We start from the raw sequence: 21,069 nt of genomic DNA, 5'->3' as shown, positions 1-21,069 counted from the left end.
AATGAGCTGCAATAAATGAACTATTTAATGAGCTGTAATCTGGTGGGCTGTCAGCGATGTGCAGTTGGTTGGGGTTCTCTTTGCTGTCCCCATCAGTAGCAGCTGCTTCTGGAGAGGCAGATCCTTGCGGCAAAAGTTACGGCAATGAGAGCGGAGAGGTGGGAAAATGGGATGCTGGGTGGGGGAGACTGAATAATTGAGATGCTTTTGTGGCTTATTTTGTGCACGAGGTCTGCTCTTTGGCTTAGGAATGTGCAGTTTGATTTATATTTTTAATAAACCCCTGTGTTTATTGAGGTGCTCGCCCCATAGGTGTTGGTGCTCGGGTATTTTCCCACCCGAAGATGCGAGCAGAGCCAGAGCTCCGTAGGGAAGGAGTTTGCGGGTAACCAGAGCCCCACACTGCTGCCACCAGCGAGTTTGGTCTCTTAGGGAAGTTTTGGGTGAAAAAGAAGTGGAAACTTCTTTTTTTCTTTTATTTTCTTTTATTCTTTCCTGTTTGCTGGAGTTGCCAGCGCAACTCGGTTTGTCTTTGGGTAGATCTCAACTTTAGGTAAGGTCACTCAAACCCTAAAAGTACTGAATTTGGGTGAAATACAGGCGATCTCACCCCAGAGCGGGGCTCTGCAGCAGATCCCCACGTTGCTCTTGGTGTCACCAAACGCTGTTGCCTGATGACTCCAGTCCTTCATCCCCGAGGCTGAGGTGGAGCCTAGGAGCTCTGGTCCCGAAGGCTGTTCCCTGGACTAAAGCCTCTCCTTTAGCTTTCCTGGTGGGAACACGCTGTTTTCCCTCCTTCTCAGACCTTTCCACAGCCGTATTTCCAGTTTTTATTTTGGTTATTTTGGGCTGGGCAGCACCGCAGCCGGATGAGTAACTGCATCTTGGTTCAGATGAGTGCGGAGAAAGTTCTTCAGCTCGTTTTGGGTTTATTGCAGTTTGCCCTCATAAAAAGGAGATGACGGGGATGCGTTCTCTGCTGCGTAGAAGCACAGGGAACCCGCTTGTGCATGGTGTCGGAGTCTTGACGTTGGAGATCCTCAGTTGGTGGTTACAGGTCAACTTCTGAAAGCTTCTCCCTTTTCCTCAACTACACCCAAAGCGCTCTCTGCACCTAGTTGCGTCGGCGGCTCTTCCAGAGCAGCTGTGGACTCTGTCATGCCACAAAAAAAAGTTCTAGTGGCCAAAAAAATAAGTGTGTATTTGTTATTTCTTCCTCTGGCCACAAGTTCTGTTGCTGTCAGGTCTTCCTCCCTGTTTCTGGCTGCTGCGGACACAGCAGGGAGGTGATGCTATGGCCACAGCTGCTCCTCCATGGTCTCTGGGTGGGTTGTTGGGATGCAGGGATGCGAGGCTGCCCGTCTTCCCTCCTTTGTGCTCTGCTCAAGTGGAGGTTTTTGGTCCTGCAGGAAGCGCTTGGCACTGAGCCGTTTCCCCTGGGATTGTCCTCAACACAAAATCAAGGTTTTCTGGAATATTTGTGCTCTGCCCATCGTCTTTTGGGTTGTACTTGCAATTTGGAAAACCAGAGAGAAGAATTTAGGGCTTACATTGTTTAAATTAAACTCAGAGATGATGCATTTAAGAATTTGGCCAGGCAGGGTAGGTGTGCTCAAATTTTTACTCTTCATGTTTCAAGTTGCATAGCTCCTTCCCCCCCACCCCCACCCCCCCCCGCCTTGTTTTTCTACAGAGAATGAAGGTACAGTGCAGCAAGTTAAAACATTAAGCAGGATGAACAAAGCCACGTTCCTGAAGCACCTTCCTTCTTGGAAAGTCATGAGACAGTTCTTAATCACCAGTTGCTCTTTTTATGCTAATTTGATGAGCTGAAGAGGTATTAAAGTGAGAGGAATAACCCTTAAAAAAAAATATCCTTGGGGCAGGAATTTTTTCTCAGCTGAGTGGCAGTGACTGAAACTGGGAATTGGGAGTGAATGGGCCAGCTCTACTCAGCTGTTTTACTCCTGAAGTGTTAAGCTCAGCTTAAATTCCGAGGTGCAAAGTCCCTTTTACTCCACGCCTGCGCCCCCCTCACTTGCATAAGACCAGGGGTGTGGGAGATCAGACCTGTGGGGTTGTCTTCAATAAGTGGTGATTGATCAATTGGAAGATGCTCAACAAAAAAAACCTGTCTTGGGCTGCTGGCTTTCTAAAAAAAACAGCATTCAACTGCTGTGAGGCTTTGTCCTTGCAGGTCCAGCTTTCCTGGGCTCAGTACACTTTTTTTTTTCCCCCTGTAAACTACCTGAAAATGCTCATTTTTCACCTTTTAGATATGAACTGGTGTTTTGGAAGAGGGTAATTTGAAAGGAGCATAATCTATAGGAGCTTTGGTTTTTTGGCTGGCAGGCTTTGATTGTCATGACAAAAAAAAAAGCCAACCACCCCCCCCCACCCCCCCCAAAAAAAAAAAAACCACAAAAACAAAAACCCAACCCACAAAACATTAAATTACTTGTCATGGTTCCTTTTGTTAATGAGCTAGGTGCCAAGTAGCTGCTGATCGGTCTGGAAATCTCTTCTCCAGCTGCATCCCTGCTTTGGAAATACTTTGCCTGGCTGGTTTATCCAGTTGTTTGACAGCTCCAGGGGAAAAGCACTTGCGGAGGCAGGGTGAGCTCGGGTCCTCCTGCAGAGCCGAACCTTGGAGGGTTGTGCTGAAATTTGCACCAATTCTGCTTCGAAAACATCCCAGCCCTGCAGCCCTGGCTCAGGCAGCGAGCTGCCTGAGCCACCAGCAAGGCTACACGTTAAATCAGTCTCCTTATAAAACCTCTTTTGCCTCCTCTCCCTCCTGACAAAAATCTTGAAAAGCATCAGATTTTGTACACAAAGTTGGGATTTTTGGAAGAATCAAGAGTTAAGGTTTAATTTGAAGGTTGTCTTGCAGACTGGCTGAGCGGGGTTGGAAATGCTGACTTTTAAAATGAAACTGCAAGCTCGAGTCTCTGTTCCCCAGTGGAAAAATAGTTTTGTTTCCATCTGGGTTGCCTGTGCCCGAGAGGTGGAATGACCAGTTCCTCATGTAATTTGGAGGCAACGCCGTGACGGGGATCTGTAACGGGTGCCCGAAGGTTCCTCTGAACCCCAGCACGCCGCTCATCTTAAGTCTAAAACAAAGTTTCTGTCTCTAAAGTAGGAACTTGTGCTGCTCCTGGTATCTCCTCATTAATTATGTGTGTGTGTATGGACTGTGGTGTAGCAGAGAGTGAGACTTGTACTCAGATTCTCTGAGTAGCTTTTTTTTTGGAAGCTGAAATGAATAAATCTAGTCCAGGGAGCCCAGCTGTGGTTTTGGAGGGAGCTGGTGGCTCCAGCAAGTTTTTTTCCCCCACTCCTCTGGACCTGATGACTGCCTGCTGCAGATTAGGTGCTAATTTTTCAAATCAGAAGAAAATCAATTTAAATCACTTCCACTCATCCTTTGAGTCCTGATGCTCAGGGCTCTCCCCTGCATTTCATATCCCCTCTTCCTGGAGAGGGAAAATGCAAAGAGCGCTGTTGGCGATAATTAAACTTCACACAAGGTATATTTATTCCACCAAAGTTAATGCTGGAGTTAAACGTTTCGTGCCAGAAACGGGTTCTTTGCCAGTACAAAACCCCCGGTCAGTGTAAATTATGATCTCTGGTTGTATTATCATTGCTTTATAAAAAAGATGTAAATTCCTGTCCAGCAGGTATATCCCCATCTGCAAAATTTGGCTGATAAAACATGCTCGTATGTGTCTCCTGGAATAAAAGCAGCAGGAACATCCAGGTAGCAAGGTCTCAAACCCTCTGTGCGTGGTGCCACGTCTATTTTGGTTTTATGGTACAAATAGCAAAGCTGCAGCGTTACTGTGTTGTCAAGCGCAGGCAAAGTGGCTTCTCGGAGTTCAGAGTTTAATACCAGGGGGAGAAGGACGGGATTAGAGTGCACATTGCTGGTTCAAAGGTTACCCGAGATGTTTGTGGTTTGGTTTTTTTTCAATTTGTAGTAGGTTTCCAGCGTGTCGGTGTATGTGCTGACCCCGCTTGTAAAACCTGAGTGGCGCAAGCCCACGTGTGCTCGGTGCTCAGTGTTGTGCTCCAGTTTCGGGAGCTCAGGAGGAATTTGGTGATGGGGAAAAGGGTTGAACGCTAAAAAGAGGCTTTGAGCTTCGCTGCTGGCTCCAAACTAAATGTCACCATTATTTTTGGTGCATTTGAGAATATTCCCAACGTTATGCTGCCTCCAAACCCCTGTCTGGTGCGATCCTTTCCTGCTGAGTTGGGATGTAATTAAGAGTTAATTTGGGTATGTTCTGGTTTCCCCCCTGCGGGAAAGAACAAAGGGGAAAGGTGTGGTGCTGCTCTGCAGGACAAAGTTTGATCTCTTCGGCTGTTTTTATTTATTTTCTGCTTGTGAAGTGGTGCTTTCTGCTTTTGGATGCTGCCTCTGCCCGTGGAGTCAGTGGTGGGGGGTAGGGAAAAGGAGGATAAAGAGTGAAAAGGGGGGGGGGGGGAAATAAGATTTCTGATGCTGTTTGTAGAATAAAGGTAGCCAAGAGCCTTTTCCTACTTCTCCTTGCCTGTGTTTAGGGCTGGATGTTGCCCCGGACAGAAGAATTCCCTTTAAAAACCTTATCAGGTTGCAAGAAAAACATTGCCCCTTATTCCTGATGTATTTACAGATGGGACTGACCTTGTGCCTGCTGATGGATGTTTGTTTGTGGAGTTGCTGAGCGCTCTGCTAGAGGGGGGAAATTCCAGCTGTTTATAGAGCCCCAGGAGGAAAAAGGTGAATTTTTGAAGCACTTTAGTGTCCTCTGCTGCCCCTTTTAAAGGTAGAAGCGGCTGAGAGGTATGTACTGTTCCTGGGCAGGGTGTTTGGAGCGTTTTTTTTGGGGACTGTCTTCTGTTTTAGAGCTGGGCAACTGTGTAAGGGTTAGTAAATGGTTCTGAAAATAGGTCTTTGCTTGACAGGTATGCTCTGCTGGGACCCAGAGTGACTTCTAGGTCTTAGGTGTGATGTGGTTTCCTCTTCTTCCGAGTCTAGCAGCTTTGCTTTTAACTGCTTTAACCTCTCTACTGGATTTAATACTTTTTTTTTTTTTTTACATCTCAGGACACATTTAACCAGTTAAAGGCACTGCATTTTTCACATTTTAAAAACATTAGTTCTACTTTTTCTTTTTTTTTTTAATCAGCTATTTTTGGTCCAACCTTGGTTTGTCCTTCCATACCTCAGCTTTCCAGTTCGGTGTTTCTGGGAAAGGCGGCTATTCGGGAGCCCCCTGTTCTTGTGGGCTATTGATAGCGCCTGAAAAATGCAATGCTGAGCAGTTGTGGTCTTCGTATCTACGGACGTGGGCTGAAGAGGAATGTGAATTCGGCTGGAGCCGTGGGGCAGAGCGTTTTTGCAACTGCCAGGAGGATAGTTTGAAGGGTTTGGAGCCCAAAACGTGCTTTTTAAAAAGCCTGGCCTAAAGGTGATGTTATTTTAGACTCAGCATTTGAATGCAGGATCGTAATAGTTATGGTCAACCTGACTTTTTTAGAAGGAAATTGTCTTGGAGATGTTAGTTTTAAGCCTGGTTATTGATGAAATATGCAGAGGCAACCTTCAGGAGCTTAGGTTTTAACTATTTTCTCTTAAAACTAACCTCAAGGGGTTGATGGCCCTGCTGTGGACTAACCATTTAAGAGAGACAAGGTCGGGATGCGCAGTGGCTCGAAGAGAAGGAAGATCCATCTCTTTACATCAGTGTTTTGAAAAATAAGTGTAGGAAAGGGGCTGAATGATCTCCCTGGTGGTAAAAAAACAACAAAAAACCCCAGAAAAGGTCTAGAAAAAAGCAGAGGTGCAACCTTTTAATGGTAAGGGAAGATGAACAAGCAGCAGCTTTGAAGTCCCTACTCAAGTCTGGTATCTTTAATTATTTTTTAAATAGTAAATGACCCCGAGTGTGTGTGCAAGTGTGGAGGACTGATTTTGAAGGGTCTTTTGGTTTTTTTACTGGAGATGGGGTGTTGGATGTTGGATGTGCTCCCGTGTGGCTGCTTCTCCTCCTCTCTCCTTCTGTCTTTCCCCTGGGATGGAGATGGCCTTTCTCATCTGCTGGGTAGGTCTTCAGAAGCTTGTTGACTTGCTCTATACCATCAGGAAGCAGCTTTATGAGCCCAAAAATGCCTCAGTATTTCCCCCTGGAATATTCCTGGTGTGCCTTTGGGCCATTAGGAGATCTGGCTGCCTTGTGGAGGGGTTGCTGTGGTTGTACCAACACCTGGAGAACCTGAACTTGAGATCTTGGGGAGGTCTCCGATGCTCTTCAGCACAGGTAGTGTGAGCTCAGGGCTTCGGAGTTGTCTGACCTCACCTACGAGCTAATTGAGGCTGAAACAAGCAGTTTACTCCATGGCAAAGATTAGTAGGAACATCACGGAGCTGAGTAATCTTCCTGCAACTCTGAGCATACCCAAGAGGTTGTGTCCTTTACCCCGTGCTGGAGGAAGCTTATTTTATTGTTGGTGGCCGAGTGATTTACAAATGAGTTCGGGTTGCTCATTAGCCTGATGATTTGTTTTAAAAAAAAAATAAATAAATAAAAATCCCTGTTTAATTTGCGAGGAGCTTGGAGCTGCTGGTGGCCCTGGTTCTCCTCTTAACGGGGCACGCTGACCCTGAAGTGGCTCGCTGGGTTTGCTCTGCGGAGTTACTTGCTCCTGTTGTAACTGAAGTGGGAGTAGAAGCATGTTCTCCATGTTACATCGCCCGACTTGTCCGGGCGTTAGTCACGCTATTGGCGCTGCAGCCTCTTGCTGCATGAAATGTCTTCCCTCCTGGATGAATGGTGAGATGGGTCTTGATTTGCTCTGGCTATAAACTCGATAAACCATGTAAAAAAATTTAAGTCAAATACAGTAGCTGAGTGGTGGCTTTGTACGTTCAACTCTTAAGAATCCTCTGTACCAAATGATCGATTAATGGATGAAAAGTTGACTTTTCTGGCTGCAGCCTCATGCTAAAGATAGCTGCTGGGCATGGGTGAGTGTGCCGGAGAAAGTCCCGCTGCTCTAACTGCTCTTTTCTCAGAACAGCTGTTAGTTTTGTTAATACTTTCTAAACTTGTGATTTTTTTCAGCTCTTTCAAGGCTGCCTCTGCAATTAAGAGAAAGTAAGTGGCTGATTTCTGACATCAGTTAGACCCTGAGTCTCTTGACCAGACAGAAATTTGAATATAAAACCACCTCTCTGCTTTTTTTTTTTTACTTGATACTTTTGAGTATTTGCATCTGGTTTTCCTTTTTCACACCTTCTGTTTTTAGCTTCTTAATTATTGAAAGAAAAAAAAAGAGTTGCCGTTTATGGCTGGGTCATTACAGACTCCGAACCTCTTCCTGTGAATCCAGACCACGTATCTGAGGTGCAGTCTGGCTCTACGTGGATACCTATGGAGAAAACAGCCCTTTGGGAAATGCAGAGGCGGTGAGTTGCTTTCAGGTGGCTTTAGAAGACCCTGTGGCTGAGTTCTGGGTCGAAGCTCTTCTCTGAGGTTGACTGCTGCTGGCATAAATGCCTTGAAAATACAAACGCCTGCTTTGTCTTGCCTATTCATCAGAAATTTTTGGAGATATATTTGTGATTTGCGCTTTGTGGTTGAAGCTCGTGTGCTTTGAAGATCTGGCAGTGATTGCTTGGGGCCCTGAATTGATCTTAGATAAACTTTTGCTATTTTTGAGCCCTTCGGTAGCAGCAATATTAAAACAACTGCAAGAATGAGAATGCATGGAGGGAGATGGGGCTCTCGTTTGGGCTGGGATAGGTCAGATTTTTGGGGCACAAACCCTTCTCAGATACAAACTGCTCAATTCTCAAGGTAAAACTTCTTCAACCTGCAGCTCCTGGAAACATCTTGCAACTTTCTCCCATCCCTGTGGCTTAATTGCAGCTTGACTCTTCCAGATTTCTCTTTGTAGCTGACTACTCTAGTTCTCCTACTGCTAATTAAAGGATTTGAGGCTAAATTGGTCATCTTGGAAAACTTTCCAGGCTACGGAGCACTAGTGTGTGCAAGTGTCTGTATGTAACTCCCTGGAAAAGCAGGGAAGGTGTGATACGGGGCCTGGGTAATGTGCAGACTTAAATGAGAATTTAACTATAGAGGAAACTTAGTACTAAAAGCAGGAGAAATTTAAGCAAAGTGGAGGCTTTTTGAAAATACATTTTATCTGATGTTCCCCACTTACTTTAAGTGGGATTCTTGGCTTTGGCTCTGGCTTGTATGGCATATTGGATACCAAATATATGGATATTTGCCTGATGTGGACTAAGGTACCTGTTACTTCACCTATAATGGCCTGCATTGCCTGTATGACCAAAAACATTGATTTTTGAGTAAGTTCTGCTGGTTTTAACACCAGCTTTAACTTCACTGTTGACTCCAGTTGTGGGGTCTCGCTCTCCTCCCTTAAACATTGGAAATCCTCCGCTCAGAGCAACAGACCAGTTTGAGCAAACAATGTGGTCATGTTTGTCCCAGTCTGCTGTTGGTTTTGTTAAAACGGCTGATTTTTCTATATATTTTTATGCTATAAAATGAGACCCGCTTTTGCAGATGTAGTTTGGTGGTTCTGCTGTAGGAAATTGTGGGTTTTGCCCTCAAATAAAAAAGCTGAGTGGTATTTGGGGCTGGCACTGCAGTATTGCCTTGAGTGCAGATGTTTTGTCAGATACTCGATATTCTGCAGGTCTGGGTATGACAGAACAGAAATTACAGTTAGAACTTGGTGCGCTTCTACTCCTGTTCAGGCTTCATCCAGGCACAGATTTATTTAAATGTTTAAAAAGTGGTTAGTGCTGGTGTCTGACAAAGCTCTGTGAGCTCGGGAAGATGGCAGAGATAAGGGTAAGGAGGAGGAAGACCTTGCCTGGTATTCAAAAGACCAGTAACTCCCTATTTTATTTTATTAACCACTGTTTTGCTAGCTCTTCCGAGAAAAATCCTTATCCTCAGCTTCAGCCCTTGGTGAGCAATAGCCAATGTACAGGCTCGGACTTTGGATGGTCAAAATACCATTCCTGGGATCACGTTGGGGTCTGTGCCCATCCTTGGCTTTGGATGCCCATGGAGGAAATTGGGAGATTCAGGTGAATGACGTACCGAAAGTGCCTGGTTTTTCTTTCTCTGACCACAAAACAGCGGGAGAGCGGCCACCCTGGCCTGCGACAGCGATGTTTTTAGTTAAATCCTCTCCGCTTCCTTCTGCGCGGCTTCTCTGTTTGGTGTTTACAGGGTTTATGAAACCAAATGGCGAGATAAGGCTGCTCTTGGGTTGTGCAATCGCACGGCGTCCATGCACACCTGTGGTTTTATCGGTGCGGGGACTGGTTTGGGGATGGAACAGACTGGTCGGGGAGGGGAAAAAAAAAAAGCAAAACGGGGTTGCAAAAACGGGGTTTATTTTCCTGAAGTCGACTCCGCATTCAGTCAGTGCCCAGGGCCAATTCAGCAGTAGCTCCGCGAACAAACCGTCCTGTACCAAAGCTTTCAAGTTCAATTCCTGGATCGCATTCAGTCCTCTCCCTTTGTTTGCAGTGTTGGGAAGGGCTCTTGGATCAAGGGTCGCTCAGTCGCCGCCTCTCATTCAAGTGTCAAACTTGAGGCCTTATTAAAGGAGAGCCGAAGCCAAAAGAAATTGGACTTTAAATATAAACCACAGCTATTAAGGCGAAAGGAAAAAAAAAAAAAAGAGGCTATGCATGACAAGTTGGGAAGTGCTAATTAATAGAAAAAACTGGTTTGGAGCGAGGTTTGGTAGGTGGATGGATGAAATCAGATCTGGAGAGCTGAGATAGCCCAGCACCGAGTCTTGGAACATGAAGTGTGTGAGTGCAAGCTCACCAGACGTATAGAAGTGCGTATGTACATATAGAACTGAAATTCTGCTTTCCATGGGCTGCTGTGGCTTTTGGAACATCAGAGGACACGTGCCAGAAGAAACTGGTGGCCGCTGGGCTACGTGGTTTCTGTCCTAGCACAAAAATTTGGACCCAACGCTACCTCGGAATTTGTTTCATGATGATTATCACAAATGAGATGCGTCTTTTCTTGAACGCATATGCTGACTGTTCCCTGTTTGGGGTGGGTTCTCCCTACCCAGTTTGCTGGAAAAATGGAGGTTTTTAATAATAATTTATATGCACTTTGAAATCCTGGCAGGAGATCTTGGTGGTAGAGCATTGCGGTGGCTTGGGCTGAGCAAAAGCCAGCTGTGGCACGTGGAAAATATTGAGTCTTGTGACTGTTTTCAGCTGAATTGTCTTTTTGTCCTGAAGCTGGATGAACCCCGCAGAGCACAGTCTTTGTTCGCTCCAGCAGCCTTCGTGGAGATAAGATTCCCCAGACAAAATAAGTATTTTTGGCAAGGTATCTGCTCTTTAGCATTGACTTTTTTTGGCGGACGTGGTGTCGGGTGGCCTTGTCCATGGAGCCAGGGCTGATCTGTCCCACAGAGGCGAGACGTTGAAGCCTTGGATGTCTTGGTGGTGGCGACCTCCTCAGCTGATGATCGTTTGGCTACTTCAAAGTGGAAAAAAAGTCTCGAACTGGGGAGGTAAAAAATGTTTTCCAGGCTGGATGTGATGGGCTGGCTGGGAGGCAACATCTTTTTGAGGGTTTGCTGCTCTAATGCTTCTCTTGGAGCCTTTCTGGTGATGCAGCGAAAAGTTCAGGGAGCAGCAAGCCTTGGTGATATCTAAATCTGCCCTTTTGCAATCGTAATTGTAATCTCCTTGGCGTATCTGCAAAGTTGTTTTTTTTTTTCTTACAAGAGTTTGAAGCTCCTTTCCGGGCTGAGTGGGTGCTGTCTCTTCTTTTCCCAGATGTTTTACCTCATATGGGGAACATAGATGGGACCTCGATGGATTTATAGCAATTAAATTGGCTTAAAATAGGAGCTTCCAGGTGAGAAGAACTTTAAATAATTTCTAGAACTGGTATGAGCAGGTGTGCTGCTGGAAAATTTGGGGGAGTCTTAGGGGAGGGATTGAGGGGTGAATTGTAGTGGAAAACGTAAGAATACTGCAAAAAAGTCTGAAATAATTGTAGTAAAGCTGTGATACTCTGTACAGGAGGTGGTTTAAATGCAACTGGGTTTCTCTGGTGTACGAGTGAGCCAGGAATGGTTGTAACTTGTTTGGCACGTGTTAGTCTTTGCTCTCACAGACTTCGGCCGTCCACACCACACCATTGGTTTAGCTGGGAGAGAAACCATCAGCTGGAATCCTGGGATGCTGTGGGATTGATGCCGTTCTCCTTTAGCAAACAGGAACGTGCCAACTTTTTTGGATTTTAATACCCAAATGGCTCTTTCTGAAGAGCAGGTGACTGGTGTTGTTTGGGGTGTTGTTTGGTTTGGGTTTTTTTTTGTACAATACCTTGGATTTCGCCAGTTTCCTATTAAAGTCAGGATCTGCTGGAAAAAGTGAATTTGTAACAGTGATGCAATTACAAATGCCAACCTTTTTGTGTTAATGTATCTATTTTCAGATACTACATGAAGTGTTTGCAAGTATTACAGTGGGGTTTTTCTTGGCCTTAGCCTTTCTTTAGGGAAAAATCCTTATTTTCACTGTTTCTGCAGTCCTTGTGACATGTTTTACGCCCTGAGCTCTTGAAGTCTTGACTCTAATTAGTACATTAATCGAGATTGAAACATTTTCCCCCTGAATTAACGTGATTGCTAGCCTGTTAGTGGTACCTGCTTAATCACAGTTATCCTGATGGAGGTGAAAACCAGCAAAGATTGGTAACATAAACCTTTTAAATCACCAGCTTTTAGTTTGCAACTAGAAAAACAAACTTTACTAGATCTGGCATCTTCCTCTTGTAAGTGCATGCTGTTCTTGGAGATCTTAACTGCTGGAGCTGTACAGAGGGTGCTGGAGAAAGAACTTCATTAAACAGGTCTGAAAACTTAAATTACTGGTGCTACAGTGGTCAGAGCGTGTAGATTTTTAGAAGACTTAAAATTATTGATGGATTTCAGTACTTTGCTATGGGGGTGTTTCTGTAGGAAACTGGTGACTTCTGCTGGAGGAAGAGTTTCTCTTCAGAGTTGCTCATATGTTGGTTCCCCCCCCCCCCCCCCCCCCCCGAGGAAATCTAAAAGGCGCTGAACATGCAGAAGATAAATAATGTTCTTAAAAAAACCAAACCTTTGCGTTTTAAGCAAATGGCCGCTTCCTCCAAGCTTCTGGGTTTGATTATTGGGAATTGGAGATGAAAACAAGTCCTTTCCGTGGCTGTCACTAGCTGTAAAAAAAATAGTAATTGCAGGAAAAAAAGTGACCAGTACTTGAGCTTTAATCTGGTTTCTGTTACCAGACAAGCATGAGTAGTGATGTAATTGTAATTTGTGGCATTCACAGAGCAGGCCTGTTAATGGAGATACTGTAAAACAGGGATGCTAACGGAATTAGTGGGGGGTGGCTTTAAAATCCTGAAAAGATCCAGAAGTGGCCGGAACGGGACCCCAAGTTGTATTGGAAAATGCAGGTAGGCTGAAGCAGGTGATGCCACTGGGTGTTCCCAGCTCTTGGTAGATTTTCCTGCCTGCAGGGAGGTACTGGGTTGTCTCAGAGAAGAAATAGTGTTTAATGAATGTCTAACGAGCTCGTTTTGCTTGGGCACAGGGTTTGGTATGTGTTTTTACCCTTCGAGCTGCTTTGGTGTCCACCTGCCTCCAGCATGAGCTTTGTTAGGAAGTCGAACCGGCAGCAAACCCCGAGTAAAGAGCGGGTATGGCACATGTAAGATCAGCTTAACCTTTGAAAAAACACTACTAACATGTCAACCCCTGGCAGTAATTGCTGTGGTGTGACAAAGCCCTGAGCAACCTGTTTGACTGTCTGAAGGCAGTCCTGGTGTGAGCAGCAGACCTCTGGACATCCCTTTCAACCTCTAGTATTTCTCACCCGAGGGCAGGTGAGTCTTGCTTTGCCTTGGCTAAATTTTCTGTGCCCACTTGCTAGGCCTAGGTCGGAGCGCTTGGTTTTCTCTGCGTTCCTGGGTGCTGGATTCCCTGTGCTGGGGGAAAAAGTCTCGCGTCTCCCATGTCCTTTAGGGTCTGTCCTGCTCCTGAAATGAAATGAAAGATTTTTCTTTAAGTAGTTAGTTTGTGGGCTGGCTCAGGAGGTGTGGTGGGTATTTCGTGAGCAGAAGCGATGTTGAAAAGGTGTTGGTAGCGGTTACAGTCGTATTCCTGGAGACAGTCTTTGCAGTAGAAGCTTAAATCTCATGTCGAGTGCTTTGCTTTTTTTTTTTTAGATAATTTCTGCGAGAAGGCAGAGCGGGAGTGATTGCTGTTCTTGGGCTGGAGCCGCGGGTGGTTTTGAGACTTTGAGATGCCGCAAGCTGGGTAGCAGCCCCGGGAATTGTGTTAAACCCAGGTCTTGCAACTGGTTTAAACAACTGGAAAAGGGCTTTCAGGGCTGGAAAAGAGCTTTTTGAGTAATCTGTGGATTATTTGGGGAAAGGTTAACATGAGGGAACGGACCTGTGCTACTTGAAGCTCTCAAAAAGAGGTGGATTGGGTTGGTTAGCTCAAACTAAATCATTTTTCTCAGTATATATAAATCCCAAAGCGTGCACACTTTGGATGATGGTCTGGACCGTTGTCTTGGATCCCTTCACCCATCCACATCTGCATTGTGATGCTTTTAATTGTCAAAGGTTCCTGGTTTTCTGACTCATACGTATTGTTCCCTACAAATAACTGAAATCTGAAGAACCAAAAGGCAGCGGCTAAAAGTTAGCAAGGATTTTTTGTCTGTGATTCTCAATTAACATCTGTTTCTTTTCCTTACAGATCTTTCTTTCAATAGTAGCTTCAAAAATGAGGGTCAGAGGCTTTAGCTGGTGAGGAAGAACCGAACACCTCGAAGGGTCAACTCTTGATTTCAGGTAATTATCCTGAATTGTGCTCCTAAGTGCATGATTTTACAGGGTGCGGCTTATTTCCAGCATTTTGGGACAGTAATGTCACTTTTGGGGGTGTCACCGAAGAGAAGGTGATATAAAGCAGGACGGCAGGAATTAATTCCAGCCAGGGATGAGCTGTGCTCGTTGCCTTTGAGGGATTTGGACTGAGTAAATCTCGTAGCAGCTGCAGTGAATGGATTTGCTGGATTTACCAATAGGTGTTTGCTGGTGTGAGTGGATGGAACCGGGGTTGTATGGATCTTCATCTCCTGGCGGGGATTTGGAATGGAGCAGGAGCTTTGTTAGGGCTGGATCAAACTTGATTGGCCCGATACTTCATTAGGTCATAGAATCCTCCAGGTTGGAAAAAACCTTTAAGATCGAGCCCAACCGTTAACCCCGCGCTGCCAAAACCCCCATGTCCCGAAGCGCCGTGTCTACATGTCTTAAATCCCTCCAGGGAGGATTTAAATCTGCAATTCCAGCAGGGAAAATAAGAGGCAGAGACAGCAGAGTGCTGAGGTGAGGGTGCAAAGTCAGGGAGAAGCTTCACACACGTGAAATAATTCAGTTTTCTGTATCTTGGTGTGTTTCTCTGGTATTTTAGAATATCAGGCACAATTTTTTTGCTCCCCTTCCTATGCAGCTCTATCTCCCATACCCCTCAGCCAGCACTTTGGTCTCCTCACAGGTGCCACTGAGTCCGAATTGGGCCACGTTCTGCTCAGCTGGGTGTTACTGGGAGTGTTGCTTCCATCTCGGATGCCCATCAGACAGCGTTGTGCAAAGCTGCTGCCTCTTTGGGGCTTGTGCTCCCCCTGGTTCAGGAAAATAAGACCCAAGTGCAATGTGTTTTGGTGTCTCTACCCAGAACTTGGTCTTCAAAGTGTGTTTTCTTTCTAGTAGTTTACCCTAAAAGGCTTAGTAATAAATAGGGAAAATACCCCAGGTACACAACTATTGATTTTTTTCATGGCTTCAGCTTGAAAAGTACTTGGTTGGCTTTGTGACATCTGAATGTTTTGGCAAGCTTGGCGATTTATGATCTCCAATAATTGTCTCTGAGGTGTGTTTGGTTACAGATGTAGCCCAGATGTGATGACCGAGTGGCTTTCTGGAGTCTCGGGTGGGAAAAGCAGTGTTTTCAATATCCAGCTGCTCTTGGAATGTCTTGACCTCAGAGGATATTTTGTTTTGTTTTGTTAGTGGGCAGCAAGAATCAAAATTGAGGGGTGGGGGGAAAGCTTCATCTCTCCAGGAAAAGAGCAGTTTCTTGCAAGTATTAGGCTGGAGTGGTCAGTGGGCATCAAATCTTTTTTTTTTTTTTTTTCCCTGGAACAGCAAGGACTGGGAATAGCCTCGTGCTCAGGCTGCACCTGTAGGATCCTTACATCTGGTACTACAGCTGAAACCCAATACTAGAAAGGGTAAAAAAAAAAAAAAAATTCTCTGAGTTAAAATAGATAAACTTTTCTTCAGCAACTTTTTTGAGGTGTGTAGTCACCTGCAGCCGTGTTCTGCCATCTTCTCCATCCACTGTGGTGCTCTGGGTGCTGTGAGGACTGATGGAATTGAGTTTGGGGTGACGTTGGGTGCCCCTGTCTTGAAATGGGGGGGGTAGGTGGGGGGGTGGCTTGGACTTGTTCAGTGAAATAGAACCAGCAGCCAACTATGGTGTGAGACACCGGTGTGGGAATCTGTGTCCTGTGGCACTATCCATCTGCCGTGACGGGGGCTGGCGGCAGGTTGGGATGTGCCAGGTGAGGACGTGGTGCCAGTGCTGATGTAGAGAGGTGGTGGGACTCGAAGTTCACGCCTCGATGGTGGGCTGTTGGAGGACCTGTCATCTGGCGATGCTGAAAGCATCTCGGTTGATCCCACTGGATGGGGACAGTTTGAGGTTAAGGCAGCGGCTCTTCATCCACGAAGTGTAGTTTAATATTTGCTGCTGAATATTTCGGGTATAAATCACCCTTCACAAATGTGCTGGGGGTTCTGGGATCACTTATTTTGCAGCAAGAATGGATCTTGCCCAGGGTTATCTTGGAAACTGCACGTGCATGCAGGGAGGATCTGTTTGAGTCATAAAATAAAATCCATGACTGTGCTGAGCCGGGGGGGGGGGGGGGAGGGAGGATGATAAGGTAGTCACCGAAAATTTTGTGTGGTTCCAGCTGCCTTAAAAGTGGGAGGCTGAACCCAACGAGAGCTACTTGGAAGTTTCAGATTGATGTGCCGGCTTCTACATCAGTCGTCCTTGAACATTTGTGGTGAAACAATGTAGAAAACCTGCTCCGATGTCTCCTGCTGCTTAATACGGCCAGCCTCACTTCCTAATCAGCAGTTTTGTAATAATATTGTAAGATAGTAATCAATAAAAGCTGATTACTCTCTCTGCTCTTTGAAATACAGTGAAATGTTGATGGTGTAGGTGGGTTTTGTGGCCAGGATTTGTTTGCTGTTAAGCAACTGGGAGTTGTAGTGCAAAACCCCATGGGTCTGCGGCTATTTTAAGCTTAAATCGTGGTAAAACCGCTCAATTTCCACTCTAAGGTTATCTTTTTTTTTCTTTGAGCCATGGCAAATTGAGCATAGAAATAGCTGCTCCCCCCCCAAAAAAAGAGGCAACAAAATAAATGAAAATGTTTTTCTTGCTGTCCTAGCTGTGTAGACACCCCAAAAAGCAGAGGGGAGCCCCGTGGTTTAGGGCGCAAGAATAAATAAATTTCTCCTGGCTTGGAAACCTGCTGTGTTTAGGGTACAGGGCGGACCGAAGCGGTCCTGAAATTCAGCGTCTGACTGCCGAACGCCTCCCATGGGGCACAAAAAGGCACCAGCGGAGCTGAAATGGGCCGGGAAGTGCTGCATGGTTAGAGGAGGGGAAAAAAAAAAAAAGCCAGCACAGGTAGCTGTGGAGGTCAGCATCCCCATCGGCACGGGAGCGAGGTTCAGGGCTGCTGGGGATGCTCGCTGGCAGTGTGGGGGTTGGATGGGATCCAGGAGATGCCGTCTGGCTGGTGGCATCAATGCCCACGCTGCCCAGCCACCAGAACAGGTCAGATGGAAAAGTAAATTCCCTCTTGGCGCTTCCCCACTGATACAGATAGTGGCCTTAAAAACCCGAGGAGTGAACCCAAGTGACCAACAAGCTGGTTTTTTTATTTTGAGCCAAGGCATGATGGAACTCCGCAGGGTCACAAAGCTCCCAAGAGGGTGTCACGGTCCCATTTCTGCAGAAAATTGTTAAAAAAATAAAGTGGAAATCAAAATGCAAAGAGCTTGGGTGGGAGGTGATGCTCTGGGGGGGTAAGGGTTGCAAATGCTCTTCCTCTGGCTGGAAGTAAGTTGCAGCAGCAGCAAAATAATTCCTGCACTGGAAACTGCACCAGCAGGTTAAAGAAATGCCAAGTGCGAAGCTGAGCAGTCGTGTGGCTGCTCTGGTGAAAACGTATATGAGCCTGGTGAAAATGTGGTCACGCCACAGACAAGCTTGAGCTGTCGCCTTTGGATTTCCTGGGGCGAAACGTCCCGTTTCTTGCAGAAATTGCAGAAGTGGCGATAACGTCAAGGTCTGCAGGAGTGCCCTGTCCCCTCCGGCTCGTGGATGGGTTCCTTGTTGGTGCCCAACAGCACAGCCTTTGCATCTCGTGATTATTTAGAGATATTTTAATTTTTAAATATTCTGTAGCCTATCTGGGAATTCTTGTGCTGTTTCATTAAGCTGTTTCAAAAAGAAATAACCCTGGAATTGTGTGTGAGAGAAGTGAAGCGGTTTGGTCGTAGGGTGACGTGGAAGGAGGGAAAAACAAAAAAAAAAGGCAGAGTTTAAGGCATGAGTAAAGTTTATATATATTTATTAATCTGTATTTAGATAGCACCTATTTGTGCGCTTTAATAGGTAAAGGGGGGTACCGAGGTGGGGATTTTTTCTTTTATACACTGAAGTCTGTGCCACTTGGGACATCGCTTTTTCAGATCTGGTTTAACTCCATTTGAAATGGATACAGAAGAGGTTTGGACTGCTTGAAAATCTGTAGAACCACTCCTCAATGCCTTTTATTATTATTTTTTAAAAAATATTTTTTTAAACTCACTTTCTGCTGTATAATCCCAGTAGCTAACCCCTGAAATAACCAATTAATATGGCATAAATCCATTCCAACAGCAGCTTTGATGCAAAAGGTGGGTTTCTTCTGTGCTGTCCCCCTGTGTGTTGTGTGAAAGGCTGCAGAAAAAAGAATCTCCGCTACACCACCCTGCAGCTTTATTTTCCCTAAAAATAATTGCAGCAACAGGGGAGAAGGAGCAAACCACTGTTAAGTTTATCCTCAGTCTTGATTACAGTCTCCACGTGAGCATTGTGGAATAAGGTCTGACTCTGCACCCTTGTCATTTATTTATTTTTTTTCCAATCCATTTCTAAATTATATTAATGGTGGGTGGAAACTAATTTCCTATTCAATCTCTAACTAATAAGATATTTGGGATGGTGTAGATTTCGCACGTGGCCATGTGCAGGTAGTTTTTGCTGACTGATGCTTTGCGTGTCCTACAGCAAAACTAAGCCTGGACGTGGAAAACACGGAGATAAGGAGTTTGAAACCTGGATTGTGGGAAAAGCTGCTGCCACGGTGCCCGTCCAGGACACTATCCTGTTTCATACTTAAAATGATCTTACCAAGGGCATCTGAACTATTTTTTAATAAAAACATAACCTCCTTTTGTAAAAAAAAAAAAAACAAAAACAAAAACAAAAACCAAAAAACCAAACACAACCTCCTTTTGTAAAAAAAAAAACAAACCCACAGCCTCCTTTTGTAAAAAAAACAACAAAAAACCCCACAGCCTCCTTTTGTAAAAAAAACCAACAAAACCCAAAAAAACCCACAGCCTCCTTTTGTAAAAAAAACAAAAAAAAAACCAAACAAAACCAAAAAAACCCCACAGCCTCCTTTTGTAAAAAAAACAACAAAAAACCCCACAGCCTCCTTTTGTAAAAAAAACCAACAAAAACCAAAAAAACCCACAGCCTCCTTTTGTAAAGAAAACAACAAAAAAACCAAACAAAACCAAAAAAACCCCACAGCCTCCTTTTGTAAAGAAAAAAACAAAACCAGAAAAAACCACAGCCTCCTTTTGTAAAACAAAAAACAAACAAAAACAGGAAAAAACCACAGCCTCCTTTTGTAAAACAAAAAACAAACAAAAACAGGAAAAAACCACAGCCTCCTTTTGTAAAACAAAAAACAAACAAAACCAGGAAAAAACCACAGCCTCCTTTTGTAAAGAAAAAAACCAAACAAAACCAGAAAAAACCACAGCCTCCTTTTGTAAAACAAAAAACAAAAACAGGAAAAAACCACAGCCACCTCTTGTAAAACAAAAAACAAACAAAAACAGGAAAAAACCACAGCCGCCTCTTGTAAAAAAAAAAAACCAACCTGCTTTTGTAAAAAAAAAAAAAAGAAAAAAACCCCCACAGCCTCCTTTTGTAAAAAAAAAAAAAACAAACAAAAAACCCCACAACCTCCTTTTGTAAAAAAAACCCAAACAATAATACCCACCTCCTTTTGTAAAAAAAAAAACAAACAAAAAATCCCACAACCTCCTTTTGGAAAAAAAAAAAAACAAAAAAAAAACAAAAAACCCACAACCTCCTTTTGAAAAAAAAACCCAAAAAAACCACAACCTCCTTTCGTAAAAAAAAAAAAAACAAACCAACAAAAAAAACCCCACAACCTCCTTTTGAAAAAAAAAAAAAAAAAAAAACCCACCAAAAAAACACACACCCCACAACCTCCTTTGTAAAAAAAAACAAACCAAAAAAACCCCCGTAACCTCCTTTTCTTAAAAAAAAGAAAACACAACCTCCTTGTGTAAAAAAAAACCCAAAAAACCCCACAACCTCCTTTTGTAAAAATAATAATAAAACAGCTTGTACACTCTTCTCCCCATGTTTTTAAATAGAGCAGGGGCTTGGGAGTAAAGCTCATTTCATATTTTCCTCCCTGGAAAATTTCTTATTTTTATATAATATTCTTGTTATATATAATAAGAAAATGTCTTATTTGGCAGAACCCTTGTTTCTTTTCTTACCTTGACTTCCCTTCTCCGGCTGCAGGGCTTTTACTTCGCAGATGTTCAAGGGCTCTGTTTTTCCTTTATCCTATTAGAAATTGAGTGTTTTCCAGTATGGACACACTGACCCTGCCTTATTTTTGAACTAATTAATCCCTGCTGCTTGTGTGTCAAGACACCGATGTCAAAAACCATCCCTGGTTTGGGTCTTTCCAACTTTACCTTCCCTCAACCACCGTCATCACCTGGTAATTCTTCACTGGGGCTGATCCTGGAGGAATCTGCTTCCTATTTCCACATGTTAATGGGGATAATTAGCATCTCTTTAAAATATAATAGGGGAAGATAGGCACTGGGACAGCCCTAATTAATTTCTGGGATGGTTTAGGAGGCTTTTTTATGGTGTGTACACAGGTCTTTGGTGCCATCAGCCAGGGCCATCCATCCATCCATCGGTTTGTGTCCCTCACCAGGAAGTTTCCCAGCCCCCTCCCTAAGAAAAGGAGGATGCGCTGATCTCCCGCTGGTGCATCCCCTCGGATTTTTGAGCAGCTTCACGGATTTTTGAGCAGTTTCACAACAGGTCACTGGTAGCATGTGGGAGTATGTCAAGAGGCAAAGCTCCTCTTCCCGGGATGCTCAGGGATGCAGCGCGTTATTCTGGTGCCAGCGCTGAGTTTGGGGGATGGGGAAAATGGATTTCATCCACACTGTGTGAATTTGGGGGGGGGGGAATTTCCCCTCACCTGGGTTTTCTTTGAGGTGCAGCTCCTGAAATTGAGGATAGTGGGAGCTGTACAAAGGAGAGGAGGGAAACCAAATGCTTTGAGCTGGGATTTAAACATAATTTTAAACAGATAACGAGCAGGTCTTGAGGAACAAATGCAACCTTCAGTCCTCTCTGATGTTTGTCACCCTGTTGACACAATAATAAGACAGGGGAGCTGGAAGAAAACCACTTTTTGGGCACCTTTAGGTGAAATTTTCAGCGGCCAGGTGGTTCTGTTGGTAAATAATTTCCGCAGGGAACAGCACGTGCAGG

The 21,069-nt window shown here is 44.6% G+C and overlaps 1 protein-coding gene across 1 annotated transcript in view; it reads left to right on the top strand.

Annotated features, from left to right (window-relative positions):
• Nucleotides 1-21,069, top strand: part of BRD4 (bromodomain containing 4) — a 76,265-nt gene that overhangs the window by 6,740 nt on the left and 48,456 nt on the right. Inside the window, 1 exon segment of the mRNA XM_056325925.1 lies at nucleotides 13,837-13,931. The gene's annotated coding sequence lies outside the window, so the exon portion shown is untranslated.

The sequence above is a fragment of the Falco biarmicus genome, assembly GCF_023638135.1.
Source record: "Falco biarmicus isolate bFalBia1 chromosome 13 unlocalized genomic scaffold, bFalBia1.pri SUPER_13_unloc_2, whole genome shotgun sequence".
Lineage (NCBI taxonomy): Eukaryota > Metazoa > Chordata > Aves > Falconiformes > Falconidae > Falco > Falco biarmicus.
This window is presented reverse-complemented; position numbering and strand designations above follow the sequence as displayed.